The 12,133-nt window shown below is 38.0% G+C and overlaps 1 protein-coding gene and 1 long non-coding RNA gene across 10 annotated transcripts in view; one reads left to right on the plus strand and one right to left on the minus strand.

Annotated features, from left to right (window-relative positions):
* Positions 1 to 12,133, plus strand: part of DLGAP1 (DLG associated protein 1) — a 1,166,486-nt gene that overhangs the window by 868,686 nt on the left and 285,667 nt on the right. The window lies entirely within an intron of this gene.
* LOC103092891 (uncharacterized) overlaps positions 1 to 12,133 on the minus strand; it is a 60,438-nt gene that overhangs the window by 6,582 nt on the left and 41,723 nt on the right. The window contains exon 5 of the long non-coding RNA XR_008917188.1: positions 8,970 to 9,227. This is a non-coding gene — a long non-coding RNA (uncharacterized LOC103092891). The remainder of the gene's footprint in view (positions 1 to 8,969; positions 9,228 to 12,133) is intronic.

Genomic DNA, 12,133 nt, shown 5'->3' on the forward strand with positions numbered 1-12,133 from the left:
AGTATACATATTGATAGCCTCCTAACTATGTCTGTCAAGTTTGGGATTTAAAGGAATATTGACAAAGCCACACACAGTTCATTGACCAAGCTCTTTTGTGATAACACACCACAAAATTGAATGAACAAACTCAGTCACAAATATATACTTGCACCTTTTGTCATCCCAGGTCCCCTCTTTGGCCTGAATCAGGGAAATTAAGGCACACGTAAGTACAAACCAAGTCTCCATTTCTATTCAGGCAAAAAGCCATTTTTGTATAGCAAATTAGAAACGATAAAGTTTATATGGAAGTAGGGCCTTTACAGTTGTACAATCTAGATTAAATATACCTCAGGTATCTTTGAATATGGTGATCATGAGTAAATCAGATAAGGCTAATAGTAGAATTCCTTTGAGTCTGGTACTGTATATTTATTAGTCGCTCTAATTGACTCTTTCTGCATTTATCTCTCCTAATTAACAAGTTGATTGCACAATTCTTTATCTTCCATTCAAGTGACCTCATTATCCACCCATTTCAACCATATATCTACAGGGTCATACCTTAGACCCTTTGACAACTTGGAACTAGACAGATTCCAAGATATTGATCCTAGAAATTCCATCCTCCAGCTATAATCTCCTATTGTCTCTTCCTCTTTCACTCATATTAATCCCATTCTTCACACTCATTGTAGCTTGTATCTCTTGACCCTCTAAATCTATATTCTCTATCATACTTTCACTTATCTTCATGCCTAGCCTTGAAATCATAGTTTGCCAGATTAATGTTTCAATGACTATTGCTCTAAAAGTCCTTTTCTACCTGAACTATCACCATCCCTAGCCCATGAATCCTAGAATCAACCCCTATGATCCATCTTCTCTGCTTTAAGTCTACTCAGGATCATTGGGAAAATCCATTAAAGGAGACTTATTTCACCCATTATGAATCCATAGCAGAGGTCTTAGTGTCATTCAATAATACTTTTGTTCCATTTTTTAGTTCTTTATCTTGTTTCCCATAGCAATGATTCCAGATTTTTCTTTCTCTCCTCTACATACCCTTCCAAACAGATACATAAAGCAGCATGCTTCATTGGGAAGATTAAGGCTTTTATCTCTATTGCTTTATAGAAATAGCTCTCAAAAGCTGCCAGTGGCCTCCTAATTGCCATATCTAATCATCTTTTTTTAGTCTTCCATCTTCTTTGACCTCATCATATTCCTTGCTAAAGTCAATCTCTCTACTTTTATTCTTGATATCATCCCATTCCATCTCTTCCTCTGAACATTTAATGCTGTTGAGTGCCCCCTTCTTGATAGCCTCTCCTGATTCCAAACAGATCTCTCCTCTGAGAATGCCATCCTACCTGTTGTCTTAGGCTCCTGCCCCATAATGGCTGTCTTGCTGCCCTTTCCCATTCAAAGCTGAAGTGACTGATGTGATAATGATCAACTTGTGTAGACATAGCCAAAAAGACTGATGAGTGATCAGAGGTTTATCCCTTACCCTTCACAAAAAGTTCCTTTTGATTTAGCTGCAGTCAAAAACTAGCTACTTGCTGATTCACCCTCTCCTCCTAGCCTCTAAACTTTTTGTTTAGATTGGGGCAGCAGTCCTTAAACTCTTTGACTTTGGGACCCCTTTACACTCTTAAAATAAATAAATGAGAAGCCTCCCAAGTTTTTATTTATTTATTTACTTGTTATATTCATTATCTTATTTATTACTTTATTTACTAAGACAATTCCATTTCTAATACCATATATCTATCAATATTTATATCTAATATCTATAAATGTTGATAGATATATATGGTACTAGAAATTAAATTAGGTATATATGGTATTAGAAATTAAATTGCCTTAGTATTTTTATTAAGAGGCAGCTAGATGGCTCAGTGGATAATAGAACACAGGATCTGGAGTCAGGAAGAATTGAGTTCAAATTCAGCCTCAGATAGTCTGATTTTGGGCAAGTCCTTTAACCCCTGTTTGTCTTAATCCACTGGAAAAGGAAATGACAAACTGCTCCAATATCTTTGCCCCAAAAACCTCATGGGCATGGAATCACAAAGACTGAGATATAACTAAACAGCAAGTATTATTATGAAAATAATTTTGACCTCGTGGACTCCTGAAAGGTTCTGGGGGGAACCCAAGGATTCATACTTTGAGAGTCACTAGACTCTTGCATTCCTGCTCAAGGTACTGACCAAGAGGATTTGTTGGAATCCTTAAAGCCTTCTTGTTGCACCACTTTAATTCAGCACAGAACAGATCCTCCCAGTAGCCTGTTGTCATTCATTCATCCCATGTGCCTTGCCAAACTTTTGTCACAGCTTCATGATGTAGAGAGTTAGGGGATTAAGCTGAAAATGGGGGTGGGAGAGAGCGAAAGGGGACCTTTGGAAAGGGAGTTATTATTGTCTTCACAAATGTTGGGCCTGATGAGACTTTTCAACACACTCCTAATCCCCCCCAGGAAGTACCCAGGACAGCTCAGCTGGTTTAGTAAAGCCTCATTTTTGTTGGTACATTGTGTCTATGCTTCCCTCTTTTCTGCTAGGGCCGGGTGTGACTGCCTCCCACAGTTCCAGCTGCATCCCTGACAGTATGGCTACTGTGTTGTTCAGTAGTTTCCCAAATGCCTCCCTTCACTGCCCCCTGCAGCAATCTTTCATAGCTCCCATTTCAACTTTTTTTCCTTCTTTTTAGTATTTTATTTTCCCCAATTACATGTAATAACAATTTTACATACATTATCCAAATTGTCTCTCCCTTTCCTCTCTCCTCACTAAGAGGTTAAGCAATTTGATCTGGGTTACATATGCATATTCATGCAAAATATATTTCCTTATTGGTCATATTGTTAGAAAATACCCATATAAAACCAAAGTCCAAAATAAATCAAATAAGTGGAAACCAAAAATAAAAACACACACAAGTAAAATACAGTGAAAAATTGAAGCATGCTTCAATTTACATTTAAACTCCATCAGTTTTATCTCTGTAGGTATGGACAGCATTCTTTGTCATAAGTCTTTCAGAACTGTCTTGGATCACTGTATTATTGAGAATAGCTAAGTCATTCAGAGATGTTCACTGTACAATATTGCTGTTACCCTACCCTAATTCTGCTCACTTCACTCTGCATCATTCATGTAGGTCTTTCCAGGTTTTTCTGAAATCGTTGTTCATCATTTCTTGTACTACATTAGTATTCCATCACAATTATATATCACAATTTGTTCACCCATTCTCCAGTTGATGGACATCCATTCTTCACCACCACAAAAGAGTTGCTCTAAATATTTTTGTACAAATAGGTCCTTTTCCTTTTTTTCCATCTCTTTGGGATACAGACCTAATAGTGGTATTACTGGATCAAAGAGTATGCACAATTTAATAACTCTTTGGCCATAGTTCCAAATTGACCTCCAAAATGGGCAGATCAGTTCACAACTCCACCAATAAAGCATTAGTGTCCCAATTTTGCCACACTATCCTTAATGCATCCTCCCTTAGGACCCTAGAGTCTGCCTAGATTTTCTTACTATGCTTCAAAGATCCCTATCACTTCTAATCCCCATGCTTCTGCTAGCACAAAAGGGATCCATCTGGTTTTGTCTGTCCTCTACTGTGATCAACTTTTTATAACCTTTCTCCTTCAATGAAATAATCTCTCTGTTGCAAATGGCAGATTCTACCATTCTAACTATAGCTAGTAACTTTCACCAAGCAGTAACCTCAGCCAGACAACAGGCTTCCCAAAAATCATAGCCATACTTGTCCCAAATGACAAGCTATATAAATCATTTTTCCCTGATTTATTCAGCAGATTATAGATTTGGAGTTATACAAGATCTTAATGCTCCACTACCTCAACTTCTTAATTTTATAGCTGAGGAAACTCAGAGCTAGAGAGATAAAATCAAATTGATCAGTCCACAAATATTTATGGAGTATCTTCTATGTGAAAGAAACTGTGTTAAATGCTAGAGACACAAAGATAAAAATAAAATAGTGCCTGTGGGATCAAATGAGATGTAAAGATTGTGAAAGTACTTTGTCAACCTCTTCTGAGACCTTTGAAAGTACCTTGCATTGATGAACTGTGAATTGCTTAACTATTATCAGCAATGGAAGGATCAGGACAACTCCAGGGGAATCATGATGAAAAAGGTTATTTGCCACCAAAGAAGGAACTGACAGAGTCTGAATGAAGATTGAAGCATGAAATTCTTCACTTTATTTCCTCCATGATTTTTTCTCTAGTGTAAGGAATATGTCTTCTCTCACAACCCAATGGACATGGAAATGTGTATTGTATGATAACACATATATACTTTATACCATATTACCTGCCATCTTGGGGAGGGAGCAAGAGTAGGAGGGAGGAAGAAAACAGATTGCACAATTCCAGAAAATGATTATTTAAAATTATATCTACATGTTATCTGGGAAAAAATTAAAATTTAGAAAAAGTGCTTCACCATACAGAGCATTGATGTATTCATCTAACCATGTTAAGAGGGGGGAAAACTCCTAATTGTCTCAGTACACGTGACTGTCCCAAGATGAAATCTGTTAGCATAGATTCTTGGGAGGAGAGACTCTTAGCCTAAGAAGATAGTGGAAAGAATGTGCAGAAATTCCTCTCCCTCAAGATATAATCTGGAACCCAAAATCCCCAGCCTTATGTTAAAGAGACAGTGTAATATAAATGCCTTTGCACTCTATGCCCAACACCTGAAGTGCTCACCCTCCTCATTTATGTCTTCTGTGGCCTTTCTCAAAAACTTGATACAAATCTTTGTCCTTACTCCTCAAACCCCAAACATTAATGCTTTCAACTGTCAAATCACCCTCTTTTTACTCTGTATAGATCATCTGTGCCCTAGTTTTTCTATATGTTCTCTCCCCTGCTAGAATCTGAGCATTTGGGCACAGAGATTGTTTTTGCCTTTCTGTGTCCAAAGCTTGCATAATGACTGGCACACAGTGAGTGCCTAATAAATGCTTGCTGACTAGCTGACTGACTGAACAACTCTTTCCCATGTTTGACCATTACATATGTGTACTCATATTTGTCCCTTGCCAGTAAGGAGAAGCAGTAAGAGGGTTGTGAAACTTGTTTTAAATTTGGGCTTTTGGCTGGGTTATTTCTCAGCCTTAGTTGGAAAACCTGAGATACATAAAACCCTACCTTACATTAACAAGGAGATCAACATGAGCTCCTTCAAACAGCTTACCAGTGCTGCTGAAATCCAGAAATGCATGGTTGCTAGGGAGCGTTACCCAGACATCTGCTGGAAAAATAGTTCCAGTAAGTAGGACTGGGAGGTGGGGGTGGGAAGACAGCTACTGAAAGATGGTGGGGGGGAGTGAACAACCTAATTTGGGGATAGGTGACTTGGCAAGAAAATTTTATTTTTGAGCCTAGGTTCCCCAAGGCAGGAAAAAAAATTAGTTCCTGCTATCACTTGATTTCTCAAGTATAGAGCTTCTAAAATATGGTTGTCAGTCTACACAGTGCTATTTCACAGCCAGCACTGATTTCATTTGTCCCTATCCATGATGAACAAATTAGAAAACTCTTGGAGGGGTAGGAGGGGTTGTGTTTTGTTTTTGTTGTTCAGTCATTTCCAACTCTTCACAGCCCCATTTGAGGTTTTCTTGGAAAAGATCCTAATCCTGGTTTGAAATATCCTTCTCTGGCTCATTCTACAGATGAGGAAACTGAGGCAAATAAAAGTTAATGGCTTACCCAGGGTTACCCAGCTAGTAAGTGTTTGAGATCAGTTTTGAACTCAGGTATTACCGGGCCAGCAATCTATCCACTGCATTACCTAGCTACCCCAAGTAAAACTATATTTGGGTTGAAGCAAAAGTTAGTTCTTTAGAGACCCCATTAAAATACGTCTCCTGAGGGCAGAATTATTTTTGTTTCTTGCCTTTGTATCCTCAGGACCTAACATTTAAACCTTAGCATATACTAAGTATTTCTTTAAGGATTGTTGAACTGAGTAAATTGAATTTAACTTCCAGTGACCTCCAAGGGTACACACCAACCAACAAACTTACAGTGCAAAACATGGAGAATAATGAATAACATATACGTGTATTTATACATATCTCTTAACAAATGTGTATTTTTGCAATAGAATTTTAATTATGGAAGACAGCTCAGAAGTCTGAAGGGTTTTGAGCTAAACTAGATAGTACAATGGATAGAGGGCCATCCCTAGAGAACCTGGGTTCAAATATGACCTCAGATACTTCCTAGCTGTGAGACCCTGGGCAAGTCACTTAACTCCAATTGCCTAATCCTTAGCTCTCTTCTGCCTTAGAATTGACACTAAGACAGAAGATAAGGGTGTTAATCAATAGAGATAGCCTCACTGAAACCAATAGATGTAGAAACTGAAGACCTAAGTTATAACTTTCCAGAGGTCACCTGGTGAATTTGTGGATAATCAAACCTTAGTAGTCAATCTAATACTAATAGCATTATATATGCCATGATGCCTCTTAATGGGCTTTTTACACCCAACATGCACTCTTCAAACCAGTAACACTACTGGCTTTTCCTGGAACAAACAATTTATCTCTTGGATCTGGACATATTCATTCACTGTTCCATGGGCCCTGAATTATCCCCCTCTTCATCTCTACCTCCTAGCTTCCTAATCTTCCTTTAAGTGCCCCCTAAAATCCTACCTTCTATAGAAAGCTTTTCCCAACCTCTCTTAATTCAAGTGCTTCTTTCTGTTTATTTCTTATTAATCCTATGTATAGTTTATTTATGCTTATTTGTTTATATATTGTCTTCTCTATTAGATTGTGAGCTCCTTGATGGCAGGAGCTGTCTTTTGTGTTTCTTTATATCCCAGTGCTTCATACATAGAAAACACTTAATAAATGTTTATTCCCTGACTCACTGACTCTCAAGGGACTATGTAGACATCTCAAAAATGTTCTATGAATAAGATCAGAAAATTAAGGTAGCTGATATCTCTCTGAAAGTTGCCAAGCAAGATTCTTTAGCACCTGACACATCATTCTAGGAGCTAATGTCTTAGTCCAGCTGTTCCAGAAACTCAATAGTCAGTTTATCCAGTGGTAATAGGACCCTAGGGAAAACCTTACCCAAACTGGCACATGAAGGAAATCTATCAAATAATTTAATAATTCACAACAAGGTATTTTTCCCATTATAATTGAGGAAAACATTCTAGTCAATCAACAAGCATTTATTAAAACATCTAATTTTGCTAGGCACTGAGATTACCAAAGCAAAAATGAAACAGTCTGTCTGCCCTTTGATCCAGCCATAGCACTGCTGGATTTCTACCCCAAAGAGATAATAAGGAAAAAGACTTGTACAAGAATATTCATAGCTGCACTCTTTGTGGTGGCAAAAAAAAAAAGGAAAATAAGTAGATGCCCTTCAATTGGGGAATGGCTGAACAAATTGTGGTATATGTTGGTGATGGAATACTATTGTGCAAAAAGGAATAATAAAGTGGAGGAATTCCATGGGGACTGGAACAACCTCCAGGAATTGATGCAGAGCGAGAAGAGCAGAACCAGGAGAACATTGTACACAGAGACTGATACAGATGGCACAATCTAATGTAATGGACTTCTGTACTAGCAACGATGCAATGATCTAGGACAATTCTGAGAGACTTAGAAGAAAGAACGCTATCCTCATCCAGAGAAAGAACTGTGGGAGTAGAAATGCAGAAGAAAAACATATAATTGATTACACGGTATGATGGGGGTATATTGACTTTAAATGATCACTCTATTACAAATATTAATAATATGGAAATGGGTTTTGAACAATGATACATGTAAAACCCAGTGGAATTGCTCATCAGCCCTGAGAGAGGGGAGGGACGAGGGGAGGGAAAGAACATGAATCATGGAACCATGGAAAAAATATTCTAAATTAATTAAATAATTTTTTTAAATGGAACAGTCTGAACTTTTAGGGAGTTTATATTACATCAGAGGAAATAATATGCACATAAATAAATGTAGCCTTTATAATTTCTAAGGATTCTTATCCCAACTCCCACTTTTGATAACATGACAAGTCCCCAGAGGGTAAGATTTTTTTTTAAATCCATACCTTCCAACTTAGAAACAATACCAAATATTGGTTCCAAGACAGGAGAATGGTAAGGGCTACGCAATAGGGATTAAGTGACTTGCCCAGGGTTATACAGCTAGGAAGTGTCTGAAACTAGATCAGAACTCAGGACATCCCATCTCTGAGCCTGGCTCTCATTTCATTGGAAACTGAACTATTCTTAATGAATGTCTTAAGCATTTTAAATCAGGGCCTCTATAAAATTATCTTATTGGTTTGAATATAAAGATTTTTAAATGCCAAGCTAAGAACTTATTTTTTTTAATCAATTCAGTTGCCATTGAAAGGTCTTGAGTAGAGGGATGACATAGCTAGATCTGTTATTCATTTCCCTGGTGTTGTTTGAACTTAGACCAGTCTGTGCTGATAATTGAAGTTGCAATGTATGAGTAATACAATATTTTTTAACCCTTCTCTTCCATCTTAGAATCAATACTGTGTATTGATTTCAATGCAGAAGAGTGATAAGCGATAGGCAATGGGGGTTAAGTGACTTGCCCAGGGTCACACAGCTGGGAAGTGTCTGGGTTCAGATTTGAACCCAGGACCTCCCATCTCTAGGCCTGCCTCTCAATCCACTGAGCCACCCCACTGCCCTCCAGAGGATAAAATTAAATCTTCCTCTTAGGGTTCTAGGGGTAGCCTTTAGGGGCTCTAGGAATCTGTCTAATGCTATCAGCTGAAGTTCCTCTTATGATATGGTCTTCCCAATAAAAATCACTAGTAATTGGTGTCTCCATATCATTTTACCAATGAGCATCAATTAGCTTTTATTAGGGGATATTGTCTGAGGAGATAGAAGAACAGAACAAGCGTTTACCTTCAATGTACACATTCTCTCCTGTCCTACTGGTCCTTGTAGGGACTTAAAAGAGTCACCTCAAAGAATTTGTTCCTCCTCAGTTCACTTCCAAATTCAGCCTTGCTGATAGACAAGCTGTTCCCTCTTGGTTGTGTGTAGCAGTTTGCCTCATTCTGTCACAGGCAGCCATCCCTGGGCCTTCTCCACTTTGCTCTTTTGACTTTTCAGGATTCACAAGGTTCTAACCTAACCTGTTCCAGCTCCAAAGTGTTCTGCCTGAGGGAGGGAAAAAAATAGAAACAAAGAGGGTCAGAAGCAACAACAGCCCATGCATGGATTTATGGCTTCCCGCCAGTGTAAGTGGGAAGAGTGAGCCACTGGTGCCAAGTCTTTCTTTATGACAGTCCTTGCCTTCTCTCATGAGCAAAGTGAAGCAGGGGAAAGAGTGAGAGCTTGCTTCAGCCAAATACACATCAAGTTCTGTATGGCTCAGTCATTCAAAAGTCTATTTCTTTACCACATAGTAAGTAAACCAAGAAAAGTCATAAAAAGAGTTGCCCATGGCTTGAAGTAGAAGCCCTGGGTTCCTCATTTCCAGAAGCAGGCCCATCTCACTCTCATACTCCCAGGACTACAACCTATTACATAAAAATATACAAAATACCTATATATAAAACAACTACAAGGTAATTAGAACATCAAGGTGGTACAATGGATAGAATACCAGGCCTGGAATCAGGAAGACCTGAATTCAAATTCAGTCTCAGACACTTATGAGTTGGGTGATCCTGGACAAATCACTTAACCCCATTTGCCTCAGTTGCCTCATCTGTCAAATAAACTAGAGTAGGAAATTGAAAAATACTCTAATGTCTTTGCCAAGAAAACCCCCCATAAATAATCAGACATGACTGAAAATGACTGAAGAACAAAAAAAATTGTAGGAAGAAGTATTTGCAGTCAGGTGGATCAGATAGAGCCCCATGTCAAATGTGGTGCTTGAGCTGCATTTGAAGTATTCCAGGGATTCTCGAGTGGCAGAGGGGGCCTCTTGGAGGGTTATGGAATTGAGGATGGAAGTTCTTATATGGATCAAAGGCCACCTAATCATTGTCAGACTTTGCTAGTCTGGGTCTCCTCTATCTCTTTCAATCCCAATTTCTTTGTCCATATGTCAAACTGCACCCTTTGATTATATCCACAAAGCAACATTATTTGCCAAAAAGAAACTCTAATGAACACTATTCTGCAACGATCTGGTGGCTTCTGGATGGGTGCCTGGCAGTAATTGCTCCATCTTCCATATGCTGTATGTATACATTCCTAAATATTCTGAATATATATCCTAAATTTTCTGTTCTGTGTATACATTCCTAAATATTCTCAACATATATCCTAAATTTTCTGCTTTATGTATACATTTCTAAGTCTTCTATATATTCTCAATATATATCCTAAATTTTCTGTTTTACATATATCTTTCTAACAGCAAAATGATTCAGTCTAACATTCCTCTACACAGTGAATTCTCTCCTTGCTCATTGTAGCTTAGAAGCTGAAAATCAAAAGGCATTTATTAAGCACTTACTATGTACCAGGCACTATGCTTAGTAACTAGGATGCAGAGCAAGGCAAAAAAGAGTGCCCACTCCCAAGGAGCTCAAAAATCTTTTTTTATTATTATTTTTTCCAAGATTACAATCAATACAATCTTCAATAATCATTTTCTGACATTTTGCAATCCATTCCTCCCACCCACCTTCCCCAAGATAGCAGATAATATGATACAGGTGGCACATGTGATATCATACAATACATATTTTCCTGTTTGTCATGTTGTGAAACAAGACACATGTTGCTTACACAGAGAGAGAAAAATCATGGAGGAAATAAAGTGAAGAATGGCATGATTCAACAGCTGGTCAGACTCTGTCAGTTCCTTCGATGGCAGTGGATAAGCCTTTTCTGTCTTGAGTCCCTTGGAATTTACCTGGATCTTTGCATTGCTGATAATAATTAATTCATTCACAATTAATCATTGTATTGTATTGCAGTTGCCGTATACATCATTCTCCTGATTCTTTTCACTTTACTCTGTATCACTTTCCAGGGTTTTTTGTGATCATCTTGATTATCATTTCTTATGGCACGATAGTATTCCATTATATTCATTTACCACATCTTATTGAGCCATTCCCCAATTGATGCACATCCTATCAGCCCCTATGTCTTTGCTACCACAAAAAGAGCTGCTCTAAAAAATTTTATACAAGTAGGTCCTTTTTCCCTATCTTTGATCTCTTTGGGATACAGATAGTAGTAGTGGTCTTGCTGAGTCAAAGAATGTGCAGAATTTTATGGTCCTTTTGGAATGGTTCCAAATTGCTCTCATGAATGGTTATATCAATTCACAGAAAAGAGCTCAAAATCTGATGAGGGAGACAGTATGCAAATATATATAAACAAGATATGTACAGAATAATTTGAAGGTAATATCAGAGGAAAGGCACTAGAATTAAGGGAGGTTATAAAGGGTTTCTTGTAGAAATTGCAATTTTAACTGAAAATTAAAAGAAGCCAGAGAAGCTAATCGAGGAAATGAAGACCATTTCAGGCATGGAGGACAGTAAAAATGTACAGAATGGAGAGTTAGAGGGTCGTGTATGAGGAATGACAATCAGACCAGCTCAGGGGATCATAGAGTATGAGGATGAGTGTAAGGGAAAAGATTGGAAAGGTCAGAAGGAAGCAGATTGTGTGAATTCTGAATGCCCACTAGAAAATTTCCTATTTGATCTTGGAGGCCATGAGAAGCCAAAGGAATTTATTGAATAGAAGAGGTGACATGGTGAGACTTATATTGAAGAAGATTGGTTTGACAGCTGAGTGGAATATGGATTGGAACAGAGAAACTTGAAGCAAGATTTTATATTTGTTCCTGGAGGTTATAGTGAGCTATTCAAATCTATTGGATAGGAGGAGTAACAGAGTGAGACCTGTTCTTTATGGAAATCAATTTGGTAACTGAGTGGTATAGGGAGATATTTGTGGCTGGGAGAATATCTCACAAGCTATTGCAATAATCTAGGCATGAAGTGTCAAGAGCCTCTTCTAGGGAAATGGCAGTGACATATATCAAGGAGAGATGTTATAAATTTTAAAATGACAGGACCTGGGGCTCA

This window comes from Monodelphis domestica, chromosome 3, assembly GCF_027887165.1.
Source record: "Monodelphis domestica isolate mMonDom1 chromosome 3, mMonDom1.pri, whole genome shotgun sequence".
Taxonomy (NCBI): Eukaryota; Metazoa; Chordata; class Mammalia; order Didelphimorphia; family Didelphidae; genus Monodelphis; species Monodelphis domestica.